Source organism: Castor canadensis, chromosome 11 (assembly GCF_047511655.1).
Source record: "Castor canadensis chromosome 11, mCasCan1.hap1v2, whole genome shotgun sequence".
NCBI lineage: Eukaryota > Metazoa > Chordata > Mammalia > Rodentia > Castoridae > Castor > Castor canadensis.
Genome location: NC_133396.1, coordinates 46951609 through 46971516, shown reverse-complemented (window position 1 = coordinate 46971516; position 19908 = coordinate 46951609). Strand labels below are relative to the sequence as shown.

The 19908-nt window shown below is 43.0% G+C and overlaps 1 protein-coding gene across 8 annotated transcripts in view; it reads left to right on the top strand.

The window, feature by feature from the left end:
- Smg6 (SMG6 nonsense mediated mRNA decay factor) overlaps window positions 1-19908 on the top strand; it is a 266332-nt gene that overhangs the window by 222312 nt on the left and 24112 nt on the right. The gene's annotated exons all lie outside the window — the stretch shown is intronic.

Sequence of the window (19908 nt, the reverse complement as noted above, 5' to 3'; positions counted from 1 at the left end):
CAAAGGATTATACACTAGTTTGTCTTTTTCCTCATTCCAGTTCCATCTAGAGTTAATCTTGCTGAAAATTTTTGTTTCTGGTATGTGGTTGCCTTTTTCTTCATATTCCAATAGAAAACTAGAAAGGAGATGAGATAGTTAAAAGTGTATATTTAAAGCCATTCTAATTACAGGTCAGTGCTAGATTATAAAAACTTTATTTTGCTGGGTACTGGTGGCTCATGCCTGTAATCGTAGCTGCTAAGGAGGCAGCCAGAGATTAGGAGGATCGTGGTTTGAAGCCAGCCCAGGCAAATAGTTCCTCAAGACCCTATCTTGAAAAAACACTTCACAAAAAAAAGGGCTGGTGGAGTGGCTTAAGGTGAAGGCCCTGAGTTCAAGCCCCAATACTGCAAAAATAAATAAATAAAAATAAAAAATAAAAAACTTAATTTCTAGGATCTGGAGATGTAGGTCAGTGGTAAGCCCTTGCCTCGGATGCTCAAGACCCTTGGTTCCATCCCCAGCACTGAAAAAAATTAAGTTTTTTGGTTGTCAAATGATCCTTTATTGAAATATTTCCCTTGTACTTAACTAGCTGGGCATTCACCTCTTTTGGTATCATCTGTGATATCATGAGGATGGCAATCATCAGCATTGGGCAGTCTCTAGGATCTCTTTAATAGTTCTAGAGAGTTCTCTGACTGAATATCAATGCTGCATCTGCCCAGTAATATTGACAGTCTCATCAAAAGTGATACTTCACACCAGCTATGCTGGCACAGCCTATAATCCTAGCACTCAGAAGGCTGAGGCAGGAGAATTAGAAGTTCAAGGCCAACCTAGGCTACCTAGTGAGACCTTATCTCAAAAAACAAACAAAAAGTGATATTTCCATTGTGTTTAATATTTTTCTGTTTCTTTCTGTCTCTTGGTGGCTCCTTGAGGGCTTTCTTGATCAGGGCAGAGGCTGAAGGTACCACCTCAACCTGGGGCTGTCTGTTCTAAATGGTCATTTTCACTAACCCTCAGACGTTTCCAATCAGTGGTTGCCTTGACTGTGTCATCACCAACCTTTTTCAAAGACAGACACAGGGATCTGATCTTGGGGGCTTGGGCAGATGCAGGATGATCTCACCTCATATACACACTCTGTTTTTATTGGCATCAAAGTTGGGCATCATGGTGTAGGTGTCTGGTGTCAGGTAAACCTGGATTTGGGACAACCAAAGAAAGTTTCACCTTGGCCTCCTCCAAATCAAAGGCAGAAAAATTAATTTCTAGCTTTCCAGGTTGAATTCTCTGAAAATAATTGTTCATTTTATTAAGGTGTGCATTGTACTTAGAATATATTTGCATAGGCTTATATACATAGGCTTGTTACATCATAAGAAGCAGTTCTGCTCCTCTTCTATAGAACTCGGAAGGGAACAATCCAATGATCATGAAGATTCCCCTTTAACTCTTTCTGTGTTGGATATTATTTTTGCAGCTTGATTTCCCCACCTCAGCCTGAATATGAGTGAGGACAGTAGCCCAAAGGCCTAATAAGAAAAAAATAAGACAATGACAGATATGCAGAATAAAGTAGGAGTGATTGTTTTGACACTCATGGGTTTCAGATGATCTGCCTGTATACCTTCATTTGATAAGAACGCCACATGGCTCTCTTGGCAGCTGTATAAGAGAAACTGACCCTGGAATGAGGGATAACCCAGGGAATGATTTGAGAATTTTGTGCTTTTGCAGTGCCAGAGTCTTTTCCCAAGGCAGACTGTCAAAGTCCCAGCTGGAGAGCAGGAACTATTTCCTGTATTCTTTGTAACTCTCATGCAGGTCATAATTTTCATGGATTGGTAAGAAAAAGTACCTCTTTACAAGTTTGGGGCTTATTGTACCTGACCTTTTTTTTTGTTGTTGTTTATTGTTTTTGCTTTTTAACGTAGCTAAAGATTTAATTAGCTTTAAGTTTGTTTGTTTGTTTTCTTTTCTTTTTTTTTGCAGTACTGGGGCTTGAATTGAGGGCCCTGAGCTACTCCACCAGCCCTTTTTTTGTGAAGGATTATTTTCGAGATAGGGTCTCAGGAACTATTTGCCTGGTCTGGCTTCAAACTGCGATCCTCCTGATTTCTGTCTCCTGAGTAGGTAGGATTACAGGCATGAGCCATAGGTGCCCAGCTGAAGTTTTATTCTTAATTCTAGTGGAAAACAGCATAGAAATTTTTCAGTTTTTATATTGTTATGCAAATATAAGAACTTGAAACAGATCATCCATTGACATTTTTTGAAGAGAGAAGCAGTAACAGAAAATTTAACTAGGAAAACTCTAAACTTCTATTGTAAAGATATCTTCTTCCTTCAAGAATTAGACTAGCTTAAGGTTCATACCTACCAGTACAGAGTAGAAGGGGGTAAATCACAACTAAAGACCTTGGCACTTATGTAAGAAATTTAAATAACAGGCAGACATAGAGATTTGTAAATGTGTACTTTGTGCCAGCTGAACCACAGAGAAGATACTGCATTTATGGTCCAGGGAAGTTTAAAATATTTGTGGTCAAACTTTAAATTCAACATAAAACTCTCTGTGGTGGAAGCTTTCCAGAAGCTGCATGAAGGGTGTGCAAGCTGCATAAACTCTCAAAGGCCTTTCCTTTCCTTTCATTGGGCTAAAAAAGCCAAATTTTCCTTCCTTCATACTGTGTGGCTGAAAGTGTGTAGACTCCCTGAGGCTCCAGTTACCCACCCAGGAAACCCACTCTCAGGCCTTCTTTGCTTTGTGTCTTATTCCTTCAAGTTTGATCAAATACCACCTCATCAGGCTGGCAGAGTGGCTCAAGTGGTAGAGCACCTGCCTAGCAAGTGTGAGGCCCCAAGTTCAAACCCCAGTACCACCAAAAAAAAAAAAAAAAAAAAAGTCATCTCATCTAAGAGCCTTTCCCTGTCCATCTTATACAAGATAACAGTCTTGTAAATTTTCTATTACTGCTTCTGTTTCTCTGTCCCTCTTACCCTGCTTTTTTTTTTTCACGTACTTCTTACCACTATCTGCTTATTTGACTCTCAGTCTCTCCAAGAATGTTAAGTTCCATGAAAGCAAGAACATTTTTTTATTCACTGCTGAATTGCTGATGCTTTGACTAGAACCTGCCACATTACAACAAGTGCTTAATAGATGTTTATTAAGTGCATTCAGCAGGATACTTCAAAATGTTTTGGGAAGTATGGTCTAGAGAGGAACAAGTTAAACCCTGCCCCACTTATATAGTAGAACCTCAAATCTTACTTTCTGTTCTGTGACAACTGTACATATGGTCCTTTATAAGGAGACAAGTGCTAAGGTGGTTTATAAGTCTTCACATACACAAGGCATCTCTTGCCATAGAACCTGACTTACACATGAAGACTTACACATGAAGATAGAGCAGTTTAATTTTCACAGTTAAATTAAGTGTTGTATTATTTGTTTCTGCCCTTTGAATTTGAATTTGTTGAGAACCCTCTAGATGTTGATTGCTCTGGTATGGGAGCTCTTTCTGGGTAGCATGCAGACTGGAGAAGATGAATACACTTGTCAGCATATTTTTGTGACAAGTAAATGTGGTCCCTCTTTTGCAGCCTTTTGTCATTTGAGACCCTGACTGACTATGGAATCGGTTGTTGCTGACCATTCCCAGTCCTCTTAGACAAGAGCATTACTGATAGACTTGAACATGTCTTCAAGGGCTTTCTCCTATCTGCTTTTCTTTGCTGCTAGCTTGGGCTACATGAAAAAAAAAAGATGACAACGGTAGTCACTTCATAAAATTTCATTAAGGATTAAATGAGATAAAATAAGTGAAGATGCCTAGATTTTAAAAATAAAATTTCTTTCAATATGTGTTTTCATTGTGGGGAAGGGGGCTATTTAAGAGGACTCCAAAGAGATGATCCATTACAAATCCAGTCACACACCAGATTCTCACATATCTTCCCAGCTCCTCCTGCAGTTTCAGTTGCTATTTTCTATAATTCATGCAAAAGCCTTCAGATCCTCCATCATTTTCTTTATTTACTCTTTTAGCTATTGCTATTATCTTGTAGCTTTGAATATCAAAAACCTGTTAGATTAACTTTGTAGCCTAAGATTCAGGTAGGCACAGGAAGAAAGTAGGCAGGACTCAAGTAGCTTTTCAGAAGGTGAGACAGGAGTACTTATAGTCATTTCACCTGACGTTTCTCCCTAGAATGGAAACACACAAGTGAGGGCTTGCAAGCCCTTGGAGAACAACAAAACACCACTTTGGAAATGTAACCATGCTGTCATGGGTACTCCAGCCCTTCTTCTTCTGACTCTTTTTGGTACTATTCTTTTCTGCAGTCCTACCCTACTTCCAGCCTTAACGCGCAGTCTCATGAATATGCCACCTGCCTTCTCTCTTTGGCCCCATCCTTTGCTACTCAGTGTATTTTTTCCACATCCTCACACTTTTCCAGATTCAAATTAAATAACCCTCACAGTTGGCTTGTTCCATCATCCCTGTTTAAGAATACAGCACAGTGAACTGGAGTCTGGAAGGAGGTGCCAAAGCCTAAGACTACTCTCCTCCTAGTGACTCAAGACAACTTTGTCATCAGCTCCCTGGAAGTCTATGGACGTCAAGCAGAAAGGCTGGCAGGTTGGGGAGTGGAATGTCTCTTTAGCACCATAGCCTCTAGCAACTAGTTCTCACTTAAATTTATAAGTTAGAACCCTGGAACTGGATACATTGCATATTCATCCATTTTTCCAAAGAAGACAGTGAGAGCACTTTGTAGTTGGCAATTAATTCTTCCCCCACTTTTTACTGCATGGAAACCCAGCAGAAAATGGCAGTCCTGTTTGTGTTTGTGCTCATGGTTTAAGTCCTTAATGGAACCTCCTCATGAACTCCTGAGAAAGGTCTAGATACCTGCCCTGCTTGACATGAAGGGCAGTATTCCCAGATGTCAGCATGCCCTGGGAAAGAGGGAGAACTTTGGATGCCTATTGAAAATCCTACAGAGAACCAAGACCCAGAATTTCACTCTTCCTTTCCTGTCAGCAAGGCCATGGAGGTTTCCTGTCTGTGTTGTCATCAGCTTTGGAACACTTTCCTCTGACAATCCCCCACGTATGCAGTGATCTATAAGCATCGCCCTTTTTATTTTCCTAGCACCTTCCTTCCCTCTGTCATAATCAAATGGGTCTGGTTAATTTTGCTTTTGTGACAGGGCAGCCTTGTTATTCCTGTGGGACTTGAGACTTCTCTGGTCAGGGTCTCTCTCTCTCTTTCTCCTTCTTGCTCTTCCCTAACTGTAGCCTTGGTATCCAAGGAAGGTCAGTTTATGCAGTTCACAATTATAGGAGTATCTTTTCCTCAGTAAGCAGAGTTCCCTTGAAAGATGCTCTCCCTTCCTCTGTTAAATGGCATGTTGGCAGCTTATCTGCTTGAACTCTAACATAACAGAGCAGGAAACAATGGCATGTGCACAGTGGTCTGGCCAGACGAAGGGAAGTTAACTCTCAGCCCCAGAAAGCAGACAGTTGATGAAGCTTCCCCTGGAAAGAAAAGAGAAGGAAAGGGATGGGTTAGAAAGGCACAATTCTATGACAGGGAAGTGTTCCCTGTGATCTCATTCAGAAATCAGTACCTCCTCCCTAAGTTTAGTCTTTTCACTAAGAAGTAAATTTATTTATTTTTATCTGTGTCTATCTCTCTGTATATTTTGGGTACTGGGGATTGAACCTAAGCCTCATACATGCTAAACGTGTGCTCTACTATTGAGCTATGTCCCTAGCCAGAAGTAAACTATTCTTTCTCTTTTCTTTCATACGTTACACCAAAATCAAGGATTAACAGGTAAACAACACACCCTGTTGCTTGCATAGTAAGTTTCTGGGATTGAGATTTGTAGATTCTTTGTGGTACCAGGTAGGAGGCAACTCTTTTGGGAGGGTGGTACTGGGGTTTGAACTCAGGAACTTCATGCTTGCTAGACAGGCACTCTACCACTTCAACTATACTACCACTCCTTTTTTGCTTTACTTCTTTTTTTTTTTTGCAGTACTTGGGCTTGAACTCAGAGCCTACACCTTGAGCCACTCTAGCAGCCCCCTTTTTTTGGAGGGGGGAATGGGTATTTTTGATATAAAGTCTCTCAAACTATTTGCCTGGGCTGGCCTCCAACTACAATCTTCCTGATCTCTTGTCTGCTGGGTCGCTAGAATTACAGGCATGAGCCGCCGGCACCCGGCCTGCTTTACTTATTTTTTTAATACGATATCACATTTATGTGTAGGCCAGCATGGACCACAGTCCTCCATTTATGCTTCCCATGTAGCTGGAATGATACGGCACTTCACCACACTCAGCTTTTATTGATTGGGATTGGGGGAAGGGGGGCCCCACTCAGTTCTTCCCCAGGCAGACCTCAAGCTACAGTCCTCCCATTCTATGCCTCCGGAGTAGCTTGGATTACAGGTGCCACTGCGCCAAGCCAAGATGGAGTTTTGATTTCCATTTTCCTATGCCTGTGCTCTCTGATGGACTTTCCTCTGTACAGTGCATCCAGTGTAAAAGTTTAAGGCTGTGTAATATAAAGAGCTTTAGGGAGACTCTCATACATAAGGTCTTAATTTAGCATCCAGCACCATGACTAGTTTCCTATATTCATTCATCTCAGCAGTTTATCAGCAGAGGACTTGGCCATATTGTATCTAGGGAAATCAAATGAATCTGAATGACAGAACTCCTTTCAGGACAAGTACTTGATTTCAGAATTTCTGTTCTTACATGTGGCTTAGCCAAGTACCTATTGAGTTTGTGTTCATCTAAATGCAAATTGATCAAAACTCTTTATTTTGTCCTGGGTGCTTTTGGGCTGCTGCTGAGCCAGAGCAAGCGTACTGTCCTTTAAGTGAATACTATCCATAAGTGAAAAGTAGGACCCTTTCTCCAGATGTGTCCTGTACTCTTTGCAAAAGTACTGTTACCTTCCTGAGAGGCCACATAATGTAATGGACTGAACCTATTCAGTAGGATCATTCTGGGTTCAAATCCAGCTTCATCACTGACTAGATGTTCATTTTCTCTCAGCTTCAGTTTCCTCTTTTTCTATCTTACAAGCTCAATGAAATATCATAATGCCTATTAACCATCAGTCACCACTTCATCTACATCACAGCTTTTACATTAAAATTGGATATTGCAGTCACTGAGAAGCTGTGACCAGTGAAAATTGCAGGGAAAGAAAGTGCTGACTTCCTCTATTTGCCACTACCCTGAACCTCCTCAGCGAGCTTCTTACATGTTCATGAAAACCTCCATGCTTCAGTTTGTTCAGTCTTCTTTTCACTTGCAGGGACTTCTTTCATGATAAATACCCAAGAGCCTCAGAGCTTCTGGCAGGTGACTGTCCTGCTTCCCTCTGCGCTGCCACAGAGGTGTCGCTGGCAGACTGGTCTCCCATGCCTTACACCTTGGCTCTTCTTAAGGGGTTCCTCCCATTTTCAGATCTGATGAGAAGCTAGCCGAAAAGAGTGGTCTAAGTCTCATGGGGCTCACAGGTTTGGCTTATATGCTCCAGGTGGCCCAGAGGGAGCTGTGGGGTTTGGAGACAGCCATGTGAAAGAAACATCTCAGACAAGCGCATGGTGCATAAGCCAGCAGCATCTCTCTGCCTGCTGGAGCAAGCTCAGTGAGATTGCTGACAAGAGTCTTCAGAACACTAAACAGTTGATTAAAACATCAGTATAAGTCTTTCCAAATCTCACAGACAGCCAAAAACTTAGTTTGGACACTAACAAAAATTTTCCGCTTTGGAGCTTTATATACTGGTCCACTATTTCTTCCTTTGCTCTGGCAAGAAGGGGAGCTTTGTGCTTATGATTTTATCAAACCCTCCCTGTCCTTCTGAGTGGCTAATCATATGAAAAGAACCTGAACCACCTTTTTCCATCAAAATTACCTCTAGCTTCTCACTGTTAGTTCAAATTCTAAATCTTCAACTCCCCCCGAAAAAGCCAAGCCCAGCTTTTGACACTATCCCTTCGGATAGCTGAGCTCCAGCATCAACCTTAGTGGCAGGACTATCTTTCCTCATTTCCAAGATGACTGCCTGGAATCATAGGACCTTTAAGAATAGAAAACTGGACATCAGTGGCTAGTACCTGTAATTCTAGGTACTTGAGAGGCTGAGATTAGGAGGATCAAGGTTTGAGGCCAGCCTGGGCAAATAGTTTACAAGATCCCATCTCCAAAATAAGCAGAGAAAAAGTGCACTGGAGGTGTTGCTCAAGTGGTAGAGTGCCTACTTGGCAAGCCAAAAAAAGTGGCCTCCCTCTTTGAACCCTGAGTTCAAACTCCAGTCCTACAAAAAAAGAATGGAGAGATCTAACAATCCCACTCCTGAGTATTTACCCAAAAGATTTGAAATTAGTTTGTTGAAAAGATACCTTCATTCCCATGTTCATTGAAGCGTTATTCACAATTCCTGTGTTATAGAATCAGCCATCAGCAGATGAATGTATTGTATATATACAATAAAATACTATTCAGTCTTCAAAAAGAAGAAAATGCTATCATTTGCTATAACATGGATGGAATTGGAGACCATTATAAGTGAAATAAGCCATGCACAGAAAGACAAATGCACATGCACTCACTTATATGTGGAATATAAAACAATTGAATTTAGAAGATCAGAATACAATGGTGGTTATCAGAGGCAGAGGGCTGGGAGGATGAGAAGATGAGGTCAAAGTATGCAGAGTCTCGGGCAGGAGGAATAAGAGGTTTGTGCGATATATTTGGTTGGGGGTTTTTTGTTTTGTTTGGAGATCTATTGGATAGCATGGTGAATATAGCTGATATATGATACGTTTCAAAATTGCTAAGAGTAAATTTCCATTGTTCTCAAAAAAGTAAGAATTTGAGGTGAAGCCAGATGCTGGTGACTCATACCTATAATTCTAGCTACTCAGGAGGCAGAGATCAGGAGGATCGAGGTTCGAAGCCAGCCAGGCAAATAGACCTTGTCTCAAAAAAAAAAAAAATCACAAAAAACAGGCTGGCAGAGTGGCTCAAGGAGTAAGAGTACCTGCCTAACAAGTGTAAGGCCCTGAGTTCAAGCTCCAGTGCTGCCAAAATTAAAAAAAAAAAAAAAGTAGGGTATGGGCTATGGGCTGGGAATGTAGCTCAGTGGTAAAGTGCATGCTTGGCACATGAAGCACTGAGTTATAACCCAGCATCAAAAATAAAAATAAAAATAAAAAAGGTCACTAGTGCTTTAAAGAACATTAAGCCTGCATAATGCATCTCCTGTCGAGATTCATTATATCTTGCCCTGAGGCATCAGCCTCCAGTAAAGACTTGCCAAGACAGGCCAGAACTTGGCTTCTTGTGGCATCTTACTTCACATTAGAAATCCTGAAGGCAGCCTGGCAAAGAGAGCACCTATCCCTTAGTGATTTGCATCTCCTCCAGGAGAGCACCCAAAGCAGAGTAGCATATCCACATCTGCTGGGTGGGGAGGGTCTGTGTTATAGAACTTCAGGGAGCATATTTCACATAATATACAATGTTGCTGACACTTCCTCCATTATGTCCTCTGAAATTGTCCTAAGCCTGCCATCTGCCTTCCATGATTAGTCATCCACACTGGCCAAGTACCCATAGTGTGTGTTAGATCTTGTAGATAGATTTTATACACACACACACACACACACACAGAGAGAGAGAGAGAGAGAGAGAGAGAGAGAGAGAGAGAGAGAGAGAGTTAGTTCCTGCCTTCAAGAATCTTACTTTGGAGAAAAAAACAAGTGTGCCAACGAGAGAAAGAGCCTGAGAAGCACTAAAAAAAATAGATACATATATTGGTCAAGGTATAGGTGACATGAACTTCAGAGGGAGTGCATTCTGAGATGACAAATTTGGGACCTCAAGAGTATTGATGTGCTACAATGGAAGAAGTATATAACAAGATGAGCAAGAAGAAATCAAATAAGAACAAATGTAAAATATTACTCTTGTTCAAAAAACTCAACCACACATAGCGAGGAGCATGCAGCACAATGGTAAATAATAGGATTTCTTATGACACAGAGAGACCTTGGAAAATAATGGAGGGCTTGAACTCAATGGGAGGGAGACATGATTTAGCCACATGTATGAAAACAGTTTGGGATTGATTAGAAGTTCACAGTTTGTCAATAGGGCAAGGTGGTGAAAAACCAAAGTAATGCCATTTAGTCTATTCACAGAATTAAGGTTTCCAGAACAGAACAAGGGAAGAGGTGTTCTATGCTGTTCTCTGCCAGGTCAACATGGACATTCACTCACATTAGGAGACATGTCTCCTAAAGAATAAGCAGGATGTTGAAGAGACAGTTGAAGTAAGGAGCAGTTAGGAAATGAGATTGTTTAGCCTAGAAAAAGTATAATACAACAGACCTCAAATAATTTAAGACCAGTCAGATAGAAGTAGGGTCATTTGTAAGGGACCCAAGAGAACAGAATTAGAAGCATTAGTAGGCAGATTTGGGCTTAAAAGAAATAGGCATTTCTACCAATTAGAAGATTCCAAAAATGGAATGGGTTCCTACTAGGAAATCAACTCTCTGGTAGATTAAAGACAGTAACAGACTTGGTCAGAACTGTGTGTGTAGATAATGAAGATTATTTAGTATTAAGTAATGATTGATTTTACTTTATTTTATTTGCAGTGCTGGGGTGTGAATTCAGAAACTCATGCTTGCTAGGCAGACGCTCTACCACTTGAACCACTCCGCCAGCCCCTTGGGTATATTGAGATAGGGTCTCGGGAACTATTTCCCCAGGCTGGTTTTGAACCTCGATCCTCCTGATCTCTGCCTCCTGAATAGCTAGGATTTCAGGTGTGAGCCACTGACACCCAGCATGATTGATTTTAAAAGCTTTTGGAATCTTGAATCTTCTCTATCTGAAGTATTCAAGAAAGGTGAAATCACTAGGGGATATTCAAAGGAGGTTCTCTTGTGGCTTGGAATGATTGTTAAGGCCCCTTCCAACCCAAGGGGGCAAGGCAGCACAAATTGTGGCATATAAGTTATAGATGTTGAGGGCTGCTAATGGGGTCAGAGAAGATGAACAAAGTATAGACCTAGCTCCTAGATGCTGAAGAGACAATCCATAGTTGTCAGGTTTCTGTGGAATCCTTTGCTGAACTGAAAGTCCCATGAAGACAAAGAACTGTATTGGCCTTGTTCTGTCTTATGTACCAAGGATGTCTAGCATAGTCCCTGTCACGTGGTAGGTCCGTAGGAAAAATTTGTGGATTATAGCCTGATAGAATATACAGGCTTATATTCAAAAGAAAGACTTTTTTAAAAAATCATAGCCAGGTATGGTGCACCACAACTGTACCCCAGCACTCAGGAGGCTAAGCCAAGAGGATTGCAAGTTTGAGGACAGCCTAGTGAGACTCTGTCTCAAAAAAAAAAGACTTTTTATCAAGCTTAAAGGAAAGTGAAGGAATGAAGTGATTGCATAAAGGCAATTACTTTATGTGGCCTAGGGAATCATCTGTAAAGTTTCCAAAGTCACAGGGGGAACAAATATCCTGCAGAGGAAGTAACAGATAGGGCTGTCTATAGAAGCAAGGGTTAGAAAGTAATAGTCAGAAGTACAAGTAGTGACCTATGAGGAGGTCATAAACTGGGGTGGGGTGGGGTGGAGGGCTTGCACAGAGCAGAGAAGCATTGAGGCAGGTGCTCTACCACTTGAGCCACTCCACCAGTCCTAGCAGGGAAATATTGAGAGAAACTGGGATTCATCTTGTAGCAAGGTTGAGCCCAAGGAAGGTCTCCATCCTGACTTCCTCAGGACTCATCAGCCTGAAGGGAAAACAAGTGTACTAGGCTCTGCAAGGAGTTTTTCTTCTTATGGCTGTCTCTTCTTCCTTCTTCGAGGGAAGAAGAGTGAGAATTCTGCCATCATCAGTACTGTAAGGTAATAGGAGAAGGGGGCATATAACTAACTGGTATAAATGAGACCTTCCCCACTGCTGGAACAGGGACTTTGCCTTGTTCTCTGTTCCCGGGTCCTAAGCAATGCCTTATACACACAGTAGGTACTTAGTAAATATTAGCTGTATTGAATGTAAATATGTTGTTGAATGTTGCAAATATCTCAGAAAGGACACTTTCTCAGAATAAATAAAACTGGAAAGAGATTTGATGAAGGAACCTGAACATAAACCTAAGGGATAGCCTCCTGGGGCAGGCTGTCTGGAAGGCAAATAAAAATGTTGCTCAGAGTGACTAGATCCCAGGATTCAGTAATCCTGGCCCAGAACTAACTGGCAGTGTGGAAACACTGGATATTTGCAGATTGAGGCAGAGGACTTTCATCCCCAGGGGCTGAGCTTGTAGCCTCCCCTGCTGGTTCAGAAAGTGAGGGCCCCAGCGCCTGTGTTCCAGGTTTCAGACCAGCTGAAGCCAGCCAGACCTGAAAGGCTTGTGTTGGCAGTACCAGTATCCGCCCCAACCCCTGCCACTGTGGGTGGCTGCTCTTGAGTACTCTGCAAGGGAAGTAGGATTGGACTGGAGCCCAAGCTACTGCTGCCTATAGCGTTGCTCTCTGCAGTGCCCTCGCTGTTCAGAGTGCACCTTGCAGAAACAGTGGAGCTTAGAGCTCTAAAAGGAGAGAATAGTTTCTTTCCATGGGGGAACAGTTCACAAAGAACAAGCTGCATTCTGCCCATGGAAGACCAGGCTCGTAGCTGACTTTGTTCAAAATGCCCACGCTCAGAAAATTCACGTGGATAGAAAATACCATAGTGGGGATTTTCTTATCATTATTCTTGTTTTGGGAGACCTGGGTCTTATTTAAGGAAGATACCATTAGCAAAGGCAAAGCTACCACCCATACCCCACTATAAAAGGGTCAGGTAGATAGGCAGTTTTAGTTTAAAACAGAATTTTATTTTAATAATATGCAGTAGTGGCATGCTCATCCTAAAGCCCAGGACTTTGGGGCCTCTTCAGAATCCTGTAGTTAGTAATCTTTTTGGAGAACAGGAAGAGGGAGGATCAGGCATAGCTGTTTATACCTATAATCCTAGCTACTAAAGGTTGAAGGCCAGCATGAGCAAAAAAGTTAGCAAGACTCTATCTCAACAAACAAGCCAGGAGTGGTAGTGAATGCCTATGATCTCAGCTAGGCTGGAGGCATAGGTAGGAGGATCTCTGTCTGAGGCTGGCCCTGGGCAAAAAGCTCAAGACTGTGTCTGAAAAATAACTTAAGCAAAAAGGGATGTGTGTGTGGCTTAAGTGGTAGAGTGCCAGCCTAGCAATTGCAAGGCCTTCAGTTCAACCTCTAGTACCACAAAAACAAAACAAACAAAAAAAAAAAAGAATAGGAAGAGGAAAGGAAAGGACTGCTAGAGAGGCCAGGCTTTCCCTTCACCAAGCAGCCTGTTCAGTAGCCTGAATCTAACATGTTAGCCCTGAATAAAGTATTTCGGCAGTTTCAACAGACAGCTGAGCATTCCATGTTGCTACCCCAGCCCTATGCTGTTTAGCAGCACCATGTTTCCATCTTGCCTGAGTTTTGCATCTTAAGTTCTCAGTGGTGTTAGAAAAGGTGCCCCTCTTACCTCTGAGCAGAATGAAGCAGCAAACAGAAAGGAAAAAATGCCAATCACTCATTTATTCAGTACTTACTAGACCTAGGCAATTTACTAAATATTCAATATGCATTATCTCTTCTAAACCTCATAAATAACTTGAGTAAACAGAGACTCTGAGAGGTTAAGTAACTTGTCCACAGACACACAGCTAGGAAATGACAGATAAGTTTTAAACTCAAGTCTCTTGGACTGTAAAGAGCAGGCTCTTGACCAATGCGCCCCTCCCTCCCCATGTTGTCTTGTCTTGCCTCTTGCTACTGCATTTTCCTCTTCACTGCGTGTATGTTCCACAATTACTCTTCCTCCTGGCTCTCCCTCCAGTGTGATACAATCTCTCCCTGTAGCTAAGCACCTGTACCTATGGAATCTTCAATAAAACTGTTGTTGTAGCCTCACCACCACCAAGTCTTCCTACTTACCCATTTTTTTTTTTAAGTACCAGGTTTGAACTTGGGGTTTCATACTTGCTAGGCAGGCATGCTACCACTTGAACTACTGCACCAGCCCTTTTTTGTGTTGGGTATTTTTGAGATAGGGTCTCGCCAACTATTTGCCTGGTCTGGCTTCAAACCTTGATCCTCCTGATCTCTGCCTCCCGAGTAGTTAGGATTTCAGGCGTGAGCCATCGGCACCCAGCCTACCTATTCATCTTTAGGTGACTTACTGCTGATGTGCATATGTGTGCATACATGGTGGATATGGATAGGAAGAGCAGGTCACCCGCCACTCTGAGAACAGGAGCCTATATAGTGCCAGCTGATTGGTGACTGCCCATATTGTCTCCTCTGAGAAGAAAACAGCTGATGGGACCCAGGTCATGGAATGATGTTGCTGCTGTGAGTTGAGTATTTCATCTTGTGATCTTTTGACCCCTCAGCTAGCACAGGGCAACCATAGGACTAGGGAGTACTGGGTCTGGACATTGGAATCAGAAGTGACTGAGGAAATGGCCTATGCTTGGTGTCTTGCATAGAAATGAGGCCACGCTGCAGACAGGATAGGGAAAAGAGAGACTGAGTCAATGCCTTCGACATTATGTATGCTCTGTGGTTATCAGGAGATGCGTCTGGTACAAGACCCATGCTTTTTCTCCCTCTTGCCCTCTTGGTCAAGACCTCTTGGTCATTCAGTCCCAGCACAACTTCTTCCTTTCTCTCTCCTGACCCATGATCCTCTCTCTCCATTTCATACCATTATGTTCTGATTCAGGTAGGCTGTGAATATGTTTCTCCCTGCCCTAAACTACTGCCTCTGTCTTCCAAGTGATTGTACTTCCTTGCAACCAGTTTCTCTCCTGCCTGTGGAGCCTGCTCCCTGCCAGGAAGCCCCAACCCTTAGGAATGTGAATAAACCATTTCCTCTGTCCTCCCAGCTCCAGAGGATTCCCTGTGTGGTATTCTTTATTTCTTGTGTCTAAATTTTCATTGGCAGACCCCTTCTCAGGCTGACCCACCCTTGGCCACCATAGAATTGAGCTTCCCACCCTTCAGTCTCCTGTGAGGGTGAGTTGTGCATAGCTAGAAATTCCCAGTTTGTGAAAACAGATTAGTCTGAGTTATATTTCTTGTAGCCAATCCTGTAAGCTTGGCTCATTAAGATGATAATTAACCCATTGCTAATTGACCTCAGAAGCCAGCCAAGCAGCCTGTATTTTACCAGCCTTGGTGGTAGATTCTGAGGCTATTTTAAGGTTTCTTAATAATCTCGGCTTTTCCTGTCTGAATCTTATTTGCTCTAAGGACATTCTGTAAAATTAACAAGCTATAAAGTTTGATTGAAGGTTTCAACAAATGTGAGAATAATTGGCTCCATTTAGAGAAACAAGAAAAACAACCTGTAAACTTTAAGTTTGTGGGGGAAAACCTGTGTGGTTTTCCTCTTTAACCAAAGAAGCAGTAGCAAGCTGGACTTTTTAAGACTGGGGGAAGAAAAAAAAACAGGGACTAGCTGATAGTGCAAGTTTAAATAATTCTGATTCCCCTAAACCAAAAGTTCAGCAAAAGAAATCTTGCAAAATGACTAATACTATGAGTCCTTCATTCCCTAAAGTTTGCATCCAGAGGCCTGGTTCAGCTCTCCAACCTCTGCTCATATTCCCTGGCTAGATATGTGGTTTTCTGCCTTTGCAGAGGCTGCTCTGAGGTGTTATGTCTTAGAACTCAGTATGCATAAGTAAGTGGTGCCTGGTGCTCAGTTCTTTTTCTCTGTCACTCTTCCTCACCTTCCATAAGGCAATGTATGTCTCCTTTTCTGTGCCTCTGTGGGCATCTTTGCCCAGGCAAGGCTTGTCCCCTGCAGAGTGGGTAGGGGGAGTCACCAGATTTCAGTTTTCACCATTCTTCTGTACTTATACACCACCCCGCTTAAGAAGACTGGTAGGCCAGTCTACTCCTCTCTTAACCTAAAGGTTTCTTCCCGCTTTTCTCAGAACCTAGCTTACTTCTTGTCCCCAGCCACTACCTGCTCACATTGTCTCTCTCTTAAGGAACTGAGTCTGGCCAAGACAGATGTGGTATCGCCTCTCCACATCGAGCTTTCAGTTTTCCTTTCTGCTTGGTTCTTTGCGTGTGGACCTGATGGGGTGATAACTGGAGCCCTGAAGCTCAAGGTTTCAGTTCCTGCTGATGATGGGGCAAGCTGCCTCAGACAATCTTCAGAGGAAGAGAAAGGGGTTTTCTTTGGATGCCTTTCTTTTAGCTTTTCCTTGATCCAAAGCCCCAGTTTTCTGTTCAGAGGTAGAATGATTCATGTGAGATTCCATTAATTTTGGTGTTCTGTTTTTTTTGATGGTACTGGGTTTTAACTCGGCCTACACCTTGAGCTACTCCACCAGCCCTTATTTTGTGATGGGTTTTTCAAGATGGGGGTCTTGTGGAACTGTTTGCCCAGGCTGGCTTCAAACCATGATCCTCTAGCCCCAGTCCAGCTCTGGCTGTCATAGCCCAGGAAGATGCTCCTGCCCAGCTCTTTCTCCTCTGGAAAATCTAGAGTTTGCCCAAGCTGCAATGTACATACCATTTACATTCTCTGCTTTTCATTGATACAGATTGGAAAAATGTGCTCATGAACAGTTATTGTGGGAATTATGTCATAGACTTCATTTGGACTCTTTCCTCTCCAAGCAGAGGACCTAGCTTTAACCACTCTCCTACCAGGAAGTTCCCTGTAGCCAAACAAAAATAATCTTAGGGTATGGTTTTTTTCTTTCTTTCTTTCTTTCTGTCTTTCTTTTTTCTTTCTTTTTTTTTTGTGGTACTTGGGTTTGAATTCAGGGCTTACATCTTGAGCCACTCTACCAACCCTTTTCTTGTGATGGTTTTTTTCAATATAGAGTTTCACCAACTGTTTGCCCGGGCTGGTTTCAAACCATGATCCTCCTGCTCCTCCTGCTCTCTGCCTCCTGAGTAGCTAGGATTACAGGCATTAGCCACCAGTGCTTGGCTTAGAGTTCATTTTTTGTAGATAGTTTGAAAGGCTCCCTCCATCATGATATATCCCTTATTAAACGTAAACTGTTTTTGTTTCTGTTTTTTTTTTTTTTGTCTCGTCCTGACTTGACTGCTAGAGGCTTTGTGTCAGAGAATATTCCCACAAGCCTCCCATAGAATGCCAAGGTCAAGAGAGTTGTGGTCTTCTCCCCAGTGGGCGTACTCCTCCTAACTTAAGACAGAATGCTCTTGCAGACAGGCCAACACGCTGGCGACAGGAGGTTTCTTGGTGTCTCTGGACAAACCCTTGGTGTTCTTCCTTTTAGCTTCCCTGTCTCCTAAATATAAATAGTTCAAATGCTGCATCTCTCACTGCCATGGTATACTTTAGAAACTTAAGGAGAATGTATACAACTTTGACTCTTCTCCCTGGCAATTGGATTGCAAAGGATTGAAAGGACACTTTTCCCAAAAAACTGGATACATTTTCTCTCTTTAATCAGGTAGGTAGTAGACCTCTTAGGACCAGCTCAGAGACCCCAATGGATCAAAGCCCTTTTGCCAATTAGGTAGTCAAGTCCTTGCCATGGTCATAGTAGACAAAATCCCCACCGAAATCAGGTTCCTTCTAAAAATCATGGAAACACTTGAGTTCAAATCCCAGTCCCACAAAAAATAAAAATTTTAAAAATCATGGAAATGAAAACTGGGACAGAAGAGGGCTTTTTGGCTTATCCGCATGATGGACAATTCCCACTGAACCTCTAAGGATGTGTCACAGGCAGACTGAGGATGTCTGCATCCCAGAGTCCTGCTGTGCCCTGGAAATCCCCATCTCCAGGAGTTCCACATCCACACACATGTGGCCCTTCTCCCTCTTGGCCAGAAATCACACTTTCTTCCTGAGCCATATAGTATACCACCCAGCCTGTGTCCTAGCAGCAGTTGTGTTCCTGCCCACCTATCCAAGTGTATGCTTGTGGCACATCGTCCTCTCCTGGGCAGGCTTCTACTGCAGACTAAGCAGGGGTGCCTATGGACCTCTCACCATCCAGGTGAGCCAAGAACCATCATAAGCTGCTTCTCTCTCCTCTTCTCACCCCTTCACCCCACCTCCTCTCTATTCAGTGGCAGCAGCTTCATGCCAAAAAGGAAAGTCCTAGACCCATTACATAATTCTCCATAGGGCAAGCAGTAGCTGGGGTGTAAGGTCAGAGGTCATTGTGGGGTCAGATGGCTGACACACACTGTAACGACAAGGTGGTTAAAATTAGACCACAAGAGGAAACTGGCAGTCTTGTGGAAATGCAGAAGTTTCCTCTGCAAGTGAGAGACTGGGGATGCAGGGAGGCCACTATGCGTGCTGCCTGCCAGGCTATTACTCATTTCAGCTCTGTTCTTTAATGCCTTTTAGCCCCTGCTTCTGTATTTCTAGCCTTCCTCATCACATGTTTGAATACACGCAATGGAACCATAGTTACCTGCCCTGACCTAAGGCAGAGCATTCCTTCCTCCTTGGTGAGCCCAGAACCAGGCAACCCAAGCTCAAGAAATTTTACTTTTTCTAAGCCTTCTTGGGGTAGCTGAGAACTTTTTAGGTCTTTCAGGTGGAGGTAGTTAAGGTTCTTCACCTGAGATTCCAGCCTACAGGGGTAATAGGGCCATTGGTGAGGGCTGCCTAGGCAGAGAAGACGGCAAAAAATGGAGTGATAAAGTGCACAGGTAAGTGGTATGTGCTGCACTTTCCCTGGCTAGCTACCTGGTGCTCATTCCACAGTGACCTCAAGGACATAGATCATGCCTGTATTATATGCCCCCTGTGTTACCCAGCTGAGCTTCCCTATGCCTGCCAGTCTTTGCTGTGAGCCTACTGCATGCCCAGTTTGTCTTTTAGCCCCTACCAGGGATGTGTGAAAAGTATTAGATACAGTGTTTGCCACTTGAAAGGCTTGCAGTCTAGATGAGGTAACACCTGCCCCCGTAAAATGAGCCAAGTCAGTCTCCATGTTAGTCCTTCACTGCATGATGCAGATATATAGTCCTTTTCGTATTCAGAACTGGGAAAGCATAAAAAGGGATACTGAGCATACATACTCACTAATGATGAAATGGCATGTCTGGCTACTGCAGTATGTTTCCCATGTGGAACAGCCCTCAGTTTCTGAGTTGCAGATCAAGCAGGGCTCTCTTCCCTTGGTGCACACCCTGCCAGTATGGAGGACAGGACCCAGAGACCAGAGAGGGGAAGAAAAGAGCACCATTTTGCAAGAATGATGGCAGGCCCAAGCAACACAGGTGGGGTTGGATGTGAAAGTATGCATATGTGATCTTACAGGGAGGACCCCAAACTGGGTGACTGTGGACACTTCAGCTAAGACACTGACAAATTTGATGATTGTTTTAGATAATGAGTTTCATCTCAGCTAAATCAGCCCAGCTTGTTTAACAGTTCCAGCATATGTGCCGCTGTGACCACATGACAGCAACTGACATGAACCCTGGAGGGCAGATCTTTGGTGAAACACTCCTACCTGCTCTGCCCCAACCACCTCCTGACAATGTGCTGGCTGATCCCAGTCTCTTGGGTATGAGAAGCTCTTAGGTGGGACAAGAACCTCTCAGGGAAGCCCAGAATGACCTAGCTGGAATGAAATAGCCAAAAAAGTTCTAGTTACTCACTTTGCATTCAGTCTGCAAGTTCTCCTGGAGAGAGTTTGGGGAGGGGCAGCAAGGGGCGCCAGGAAGTAGCGTTCTATGAGAGTCAGCATGCTGTACTCCATTTCTCCGTTGGTTGATTCTATTCCAAACTTAAAAGAATTTAGTTTATTCTTTT